We start from the raw sequence: 8,885 nt of genomic DNA, 5'->3' as shown, positions 1-8,885 counted from the left end.
GGCTGTGCACCTGTCACTACACTCATCATGCAGTCTTGCAGGGGTTGGCTGGCTTTGTCTCACCTTCCAGTAGATTGTTAGTGCCAGTGTCCTCACACTGAAGAGCAAGTGACAGACACAAGAAGCAGCAAGTGGGTTGGGGAGACTGGAATAGGGGCACTCTCTGTATCATCTCTGCAACTTTTGCACAAATCTCAAACTAGTTTCAAATGACAATTTAATTTAAATTTTAAAATATTATGAAAAGAAGGAAGGGGGAAGGGAAGAGAAGAAGAAATGAAAGGAGGAAAGAGAGAGAGAGCACACAAGGAAGAAAGGACAGTTAACAAAACCAACATCTCTTGCTCGGGAATTACGAGCCAACAACTTTCACAAAGGGTTCTTCCTTGTTGAGTGCTCAGCATTATAGCCCAGGGAGGTGGGTGATAATTAAACTTACTTTGTAAATTAAGAATTGTAGCCAAAAAGCTTAAGCAATGTTGGCAAAATTGGTTGGGTAATAAGTAGCAGAACCAGGAATCAAGCTTAGATATTCTTGCTTACGAGGCCTTGCTTTTTCTATGTCCCCACCCTTCCACCCCCCAAAACACATCTATTACCCTCAAGTTCAATGAAATGGGAATAGATGCTTTGTGAGAATTGTGTTTTGTGGTCAAATAATTTCAGAAAATTCTGGCTTTAATTTAAACAGATCTCTTAATCCAAGTCTTCTCAGAGCCTATAATATACTAATATACATTGTGAGTATCTAATAGGGAAATAATGGTCTTTACTGTTCCCTGAACTTCTTTGTCTGTGGAACCCTTTGAAGGATCTATTGAATGAATACCTTATGAGTGCTGGTGCTCTGGGGGAAATAGTGTGGGCATCTCTAAAGGTTATTTAAATATCCTCAAACCTTAAAGGGCAAAGAAATACAATTTTAGTGATAGAATTGTAGGCACTCTACCGGATGTGGGAGGTATTTTGGAGAACCACCCTGAGTTTATTCAAACCATACCATGTAAGTTAAAGCTTCTTTCTTCCACTGATTCCCCTGCCTCTGAACATTCTGAATAGCACTTAAATTTAAACACGTCTCTGACTATGTAAAAATCCAGGAGGATTAAAAAAGAAGGAAAGAAAACAACATATTTTAACCACCGAGACTACTGTCATTCCTTTCCCCTATGGACCTAATGTTGTAAAAATTGCTGTCCACCAAACTGTTTTTAATAAACAGCAATAAGTTGATTACAACAATTCTCAACTATGGTGGACATCCATGATTGTTTCTTCTAGATTTTTTTCTCCTCCTTCTTGGTAATAGCACTTGTAAGGTGCTCTTGGAAAAGTTGTTCCTCTCTCCTTTTCTTAACTATTTCATGTGACTGGTGCTTTTAGTTAGAGTTCTCCAGGGAAACAGAACCAATGGGCTGGATGGATAACTAGCTAACTAGCTAGCTAGATATTAAGGAATTGGCTCACATGAATGTGGAGGCCGGCAAATACAAAGGCTGCAGCATTCCCAACATGCTGGAGATCCAACGAAGAGTTGAGGTTGCAGATCAATTCCAAAGGCAGAGAATTCCCGCTCTCTCAGGGAAGCTCCGTTTGTTTCTTAAGGCCTTCTTACTTGATTGGATAAGGCCCACTCACCTTGTAGAAGGCAACTTCTTTATTCAAAGTTTACTGAATTAAATGTTAATACCATCCAAAAATAGCTTCACAGAACCATCTACAATAGTTCTCTGGGTATCATGGCTTACCTCAGTTGGCACACAACATTAGCCCTCATGGTGGCATTGACACCAATCCTGGGATGCAGCTACACATGTAGGGGTGGGAAGGGAGGAGGAAACCTGTCTTGGCCTAAGCCAGTCAGTGCCTCACATTCAGTTGGAGTAAAGCTTGGGACCTACTGGAAACACTGGGACACAAACTCTTTTTCTTCTCCTCTGAATTTGAAATGGAAATATCTAAGATGTAAAGCTGATGTGGTTGCCTGTTGCACTTCCAGAGTTAAATAGTCAATTCACACTGAGAGGAAGCCACTCTGAGCGGAAATCATGTGAGTCTGGTAGGCCACCTGAGTGCTGCATGGGTTTGGTCCTAAAATTGAACCTTGCACTACCCACTTACCCAACTCAATATTAATTCTCAGTTTTTGCTTGAGCCAGATTCATACAACTGAAAGGATCCGAACTGATAGGTCACCAGGGTTTATGCTCAGCATAAGAAATCTTTCGTTGTCAAAATTAATCTTTACAAATTAACCATTCTGGTTTCTGCTTAAGCTAGGATGATTGCCTAAACAACCCAGTGGAAACTGCTGAGTACCTAAGAAACTCCTGCTAAAGAAGTTTTCTGTCACTAGAGGGCATCAGAGCCCACATCGTCCAAGTGACAAAATTAAATTTTGTTTCCATCATTTGGCAGAAATATATTTGAATCCTTGGGAACAGAAGAGAGAGGACGGAGAGCTTTGATTTGTATAGGTAGTCTGTGAACCTGATAATACAGACATTTTCATTTCCCTGAGAACCCTTTTCTTAAAAAACAAACAAACAAAAAAAAAAAAAAAAAACGGGATTGGGCGGTGCCTGTAGCTCAAAGGAGTAGGGCGCCAGCCCCATATACCAGAGGTGGCAGGTGCAAACCCAGCCCCAGCCAAAAACTGCAAACAACAACAACAACAACAACAAACAGGATTATAGAAATGATATATGCAAAGCACCTAGTACACACAATAAATTCTAATCACTACTTTTACATTGCTCTTCCTAGATGTCTTTGTAAGACAATTTGCTAATTTGGAGTCACAGTTCAGGTGGAAAGAAAAACAAATGATATATTTTAAATCTCCTTTCCTGGACTTCTTCCTGTATGAGGAAAAGCTTCCCGGAAAGCTTAGCCACCCTGATACGGAGCAAGTGATTAAAGCTCCAGAGTTTTCCCACTGAGAAGAAAATAGGGAACACTTTTTGGGAGACACTGATCTGAGGCACATGAAATTTAGTCCTGAGTGGGCTTAGTGTGTACAGCAATATATTTCTCCCCCCTTTTGCCCTTTCTGTGGTCCCCTTATAGATGTATATTAAGTATATATTTAGCTTATATAGATTTTTAAATTGACTTTCTTTGTTACTTCAGTAATTTTGTTTTTAAAATAAAATATTATATTATAACCATACATGGAAAATCAGTATTCCCTGCCAAAAATAGAAGATATTCATAAAAATAAATATACAACCATTGAAATAAAATATTTGCCTGCATGCCACTAAAAATTCTTTCCCAAATCACCAGTGGCAAGGGCATAGTGCTTCTGTAAAAGGTTGGCTGGAGGCCTGGCAGTGCCTTTTCTCTGCTTTAGCTTTCCTCTCGGCCCCCAGGTGACCACCAGGCCTGGGTCTCAGACCCTCCACAGGAGAATGGAAGGGGAGTGACGGGAAGGAACAGAAGCAGGTGTCAGAGCACAATGGGGAGGCATGGTTGTTATCTTTCAAGCCCCTTCTAGTGCCAGGGCAGTGGGATAGGGACCCTGTATAGGGCAGCATGAGAAATGCTTTGTTACAAGAACTTAAGGGGAATGATGGGTGGGTAAGAGAAAGGACGGCAGTGAGTGATGAGGAGCTGGAGAGAGTGGATGTTGAGGGGCGAGTAGGGGAGCCAAAGGCTAATTTAAAGCACAGAGCACATGGACAGGAGGGAGCAGTAGATGGTCTTCTGCAAAAGGCAGCCTCCGTCAACTGACACAGGAACTGTTGTTACTATCTGGCACAGCTGGGAGGGGAAAAAAGCGTGAGAATTTTGATCCATGCACCTGATCATAAAGACATTTTCCTCTTCCTGAGAACACCCCATGCTGGCAGTGTGTCCTTGAAGGATAGACCTGTGGATTCAAGTCCTAGTTTACTTTGCTAGTTGTCCATAATATGGAACCTCTTGCAGTCTTGGTTTTCTCACCTGGCAAATAGAAGCTGTTTCAACAATAAGTGATTTGTTTAACATGCATTTTGTAATTTTGTTTTATTTTACTGTTGCAATTTCAACACCACGTGGATCACCAACATCTTTTCTAGGTGACAATGGATGGGGGCCCCTCCCATAGTCACCCACATCTGTGCCCTGTCATTTACCTATTTTCTTTCCTTCCTCCCTAGGTTAGAGAACGTAAGCATTCTCCACGGCCTATTATTTTGGTTTCTCTGTGGAGAAAATCATATTTTCAAACTTTCCAGGAAAAGAATTACTGGATCAGGCTTTTTGTGCGTATGGGTGTTCAGTGCCTCTATTCAGGACTGAAAGTGAGAAGACCTTTTCTCTCTGTCTTTCTTTCTCTCTTTCACTCTCTCCACTCCCATCCCCATGTGACTTAGCCATTTAGACAGCCTCAGCAGTTTTATGAACAACTAAATTGCAAGAGTTGAAAAGGGCCTGGCTCAGAGACCTTACTTCATCAGCCTTTTGAAGTTCTCTTATATTAAGGCAAAACAAATATCAACATACTATCAAAATGGGTTGACTAAAACCCTGGGATGTTTTATACATTTCCATGTATCAAATCGATGCTTTTCACATTTAGAGTTTCAGTGCAGAATCACATTTGGGATTACTGTCGTGGTATCATGGTATCATCTGTCATTAGACGTGTGACACTAGTTCGCTAGTATCATTTGAGGCCCTTCATGGATGTGAGGCCCTGGCCTATTCCTAGAGAATCCTGATAGACTGATCTACAAAGGCAGAAAGTTAAGGTGAGATGCCTCGGGGACCTTGAGATTAACATCCCGCTATTAAACTAAACTGTCCTCTTCAGCAGCCCTGGGACTCTGCACCAGCCTTAACTTGAATCCTGCTAGCCCTGGTTTCCTAGGCGGTTCATTTCATTGAATACTGTCCAGTGGTTAGACATTCTCCCTGATGTTATAATTTCCTGTAGTGTGACAAGTGTTTGCTCAACACCCACTGTGCCAAGAACACTACTTGTAAACAGAACTGGAATAGCTCTGTGAAAAATGGGTGAGAGTAACCCTCCCCTCCCCCAAGGTAGGAAGAGGCATTTCACCCTCTGAAGCCTCTTCATAAAACTCTACACATCCTAAGAGTTTTTCATTCAAGCAACAAGGATAACTAGGCAGGCTGGCTCCCTGATAATCGTGAACTGAAATATAAACTGAGACCTTCCACCACCCTCTGCACTGAGGAAAGAGTCTAAGCAGGCCTTCCTCCATCTGGCTTTGAAATCCCCTTGAAATAGAAGTCATCCAAGGGGGTTATCAAAATTCTTTCCAAAATTTTTTCAAATTCATTTTTATCTAAACCATGAAAATATGTTGGGATAAATAGTGCAAAGAGATGGGAATTGTAAAATCAAATGAAAGTAAGATACCATTAACAATATCTAATGCTTTTATAGTGCCTGGGTCATCGGGAGCTCTTTGCATACCTGCCCTGCTACTGCCCAGGAAGGAGCTCCTAATACCAGCCTGCTCAACAGAAGAGAAGCTCACAAGGACTCACCTGAGGTCACACAGTTACCAGGTAATAAAGGTGAACTTCTGAAGTCCATGCTGAATCTATTTCTGCTTCAAAAGTTATATCCCCGAGCAAGATGTAAATTACCAAGGAAGTACAAAGCCCAGTTGCTTTGCTGTTCAGATGGACACGTGCTTAACAGCATTCTCTCTCTCTCTCTCTCTCTCTCATCACATTGTTTGTTTGTTTGTTTTTTGTTTTCTTTTTTTAATTTCAGGCTTTATTGACTGAGATGGTAACATAGTGAGCGAAGGGAACTCTATTACACTAGGTAATTCTGCTGCATAAGAAATTTTGCTGCTTATATCCACATTCTTTTTTAAGAATCACAGTTCACATAACCATGCAAATGGGATTGACATAACGTCACAATTACAAGAGTGAGACCGTAACACCACACTCTAACTCAATGTTTTTCAAACCTTAATACGCATGTCACATCACTTGGCAATATTATGAAAATTCAGGTTCTGATTCAGTTTTGGTGGGTCTGAGAAGGAGTGTGAGATTATGACTTTCTTACCAGCTCCCACAGGAGGCTGCTGCCACCATCTGGAAAGAAAGCCTGAGGTGGCAAGAGTCTACCCAGCTCAGGGAAACCAGCCATCGACCCAGTTTGATCCCATCTGGAAAAGAACAAACTACCGGCTTTCAACCTTTGGGCCAGCTGTATTATAATATTATTCAAACATTTCTTGAGTGGTATTAGATGAAAAATGTAGGAACATCACAAACCCAATAATCCCATAATAAACGTATTTTTATCCAGTTACTGTTTAGCTTAATGTTATAGTGCTTAGGCCAAATTTTTACTTAGCAGAAACAAGTCTGTCTTGACTACATAAATAAATGTTTCCGATCAAGGAAAAGGAAAAAAAAAAAAAGAACTTAGTTCGTTTTCAAACACACTGAGCTTTTATTTCTGTGAACAGAAAGAGAACTGGCTAGAAGCCTGCTGATTCTCTCAGCCAATCAGAAAAATGTGACCATAAATGTCCATGAATTCCCCCCTCAGTGAATCTCTGCCTTTTTTATTTCTGTCGCAGGGACATGTATCTTACAGTTCTGTGCCACATATTCTGCCTTTTATGTCTTACTCTCTTTTCAGGAAAAAAAAAATGTACACCCAAGTGGGATCACTCATCTAAAAATCCATTGTCTTTTATGTTAAAAGCTGTTAACTTAATACACAGGCAGCTTTTGATTGCCTCTTCCTAACAATATCTAACACATTTAGACTTCTTATAATGAGCCAGGTACTATGCTAAGAGTTTTTATAAATATAATTTCATTTAACACTCATAAAGATAGGTCACCATACAGGTGAAAGAACCAGACCCCAGCCAGTTAAGGGTCTTGCAATAGTTACACAACCGGTAAGGTAGAGAGCTGGGACTTGAACCAGGCCAGTTGCTTCCCATATGGAACAATGTGCTGCCTTCTGGAAGCAACACATTCAACAGTTAATTGGGCATGCACTGTGAGCTAGACCGTTTACATAGAGTATCTCATTTAACTCTCTTAATTCTCATACCCACACCTATGAGGAAAAAATAACTTTTCTGATTCACACAAACAGGTAACTTGATAAAGTTTACTTGGCAAGTAGGGTACCATGATTTGTCTGATCCTAAACCCTCTTTGCACAGTATCCTATCTCCTGCCTTTTTAGTGAATGAGGCAGTTTGCCTCATGCTGCTTTTTCCAGAAAGCCCATCTGAAACCTCTGCATACACCTGAGCACAGATCTCGGCCTGAGACTAAAACACCTGGCCTAACCTTTGTTCCTCTGATTTTCTCATCCCACCTTCCCCACCTCTCAGGTTCTCCCTTCCTAGTGGGTGATGTCTCTGCACCCCTGCCTGTCCTGCTGTCTGTGACACTTGCACCACAGTAGACGTTGGATTGAATTGGGAAGTGTCCCTGCACTGTCTGTCCCTTGCCTCATCCCCTGTGCTAGGATCATGTCCCTTCCTTGGGTACAAGTCCAGAACTCACCCAAAACCAAATTTACTATCTAGCTTTCCTGTTGCGAATACAGCTAAAGACCACAAACTGCAGTGATGAAAGATAAAGCAAAGGTCAGTGTCTTGACTAAGATTTATCAAGGGCTTAAGTGGACGGCAAAGGTGCATTATGCACATACAGTCTCGTATGCTCCTCACGTTATTTGAGTATCTAATATTATCCTCACTTTTCAAATTAAGAGGCTTAGCTTTGGTGAATTTAAGTGAATTATGCATGGCCAGTGTGTGGTAGAGCTAGGGCTGGGACACACACCTGAGGCTCCAAATTGACCCCACCTCTTTGACAGTGTATGGTCTGCCCTTTGCTTGTGTTGACTTCCTCTCCGGCAGCGTCCACACACTCTGTCTTTATCCTGCCTCCCCAGCTTCCCCGCTGGAAGGACCCTCCTGTCCACTTTGACAATCCAAATCCCACTTTCCGTAGAAGTCAAAATCAAAGACCCATGGCTTTCCCTGACTCTCTTTACCCCCTTTTCCAACTTAGAACTTTCTTGGCATTTTTGAGGAAGAGTGAGATTGGTATTTTTATTGGGGGTTTGTAAAAACTATCTTTCTCTTTTTAAAGCTACACTTCAGATAAATCCAGATTCACTTGGACTTGAACTATCCCACTCTTTCTTATCATTGCCTTGTAACTATACTTGATATGGCATGAGACTCATTCCTAATCAGAATGCAGGTTACTGGAGAGGGGGACATATTTGTCACTTTTTTGTGTGAAGGCTTTAATCTGAAGTCTAAGAGGCCAACAATTTTCCTTAACTAAAGGAATATTTGTGAGTACTTACTGTGCATCATACAGAGTGCCAGGCCCTGGGAAATAGCAGAAGATAGGATAAGAATGGCCCCTGTCTTCCTGGACTTCATAGTTAGTGAGATGACAGATGAGAGTAATTATAAGAGTCAGGCCGGCCTTCTCTTGGCCTGTGAAATGTTTCTCCTCTTTGGCTCCCCAGACTCCACTGTTGTGGTTCTTATCCTCCCGAGGCTGTCACTGTCCTGCCACCTGCACTCTGCTTATGCTCAATGTTCTGCTGCGAAGGGGCGGGGCACCTGCAGCCTTGGGCCGCATGTGGCCTGCTGGATCCTTCTTCATTGTACATTTCAAGTGTGTTGCACTTCATTCCTGCTCATCATCTCAAACTCCTCCTGTGCCTAAACCTGAACTCTTTCATTTCCCTCTAGACCAGAAGGGTGGGGGAAATTGAAAGCAGTGGACGTAATAAAAAATAAATAGACAAAATAAAATTTCGGGCAGCGCCTATGACTCAAAGGAGTAGGGCACCAGCCCCACATACCAGAGGTGGCAGGTTCAAACCCTAGCCCTGGCCAAAAACT

The sequence above is a fragment of the Otolemur garnettii genome, unplaced genomic scaffold, assembly GCF_000181295.1.
Source record: "Otolemur garnettii isolate 467f Iridium unplaced genomic scaffold, OtoGar3 scaffold00008, whole genome shotgun sequence".
Classification (NCBI taxonomy): Eukaryota; Metazoa; Chordata; class Mammalia; order Primates; family Galagidae; genus Otolemur; species Otolemur garnettii.
The sequence above is the reverse complement of the archived record's forward strand: the minus strand, read 5'-3'. Positions refer to the sequence as shown.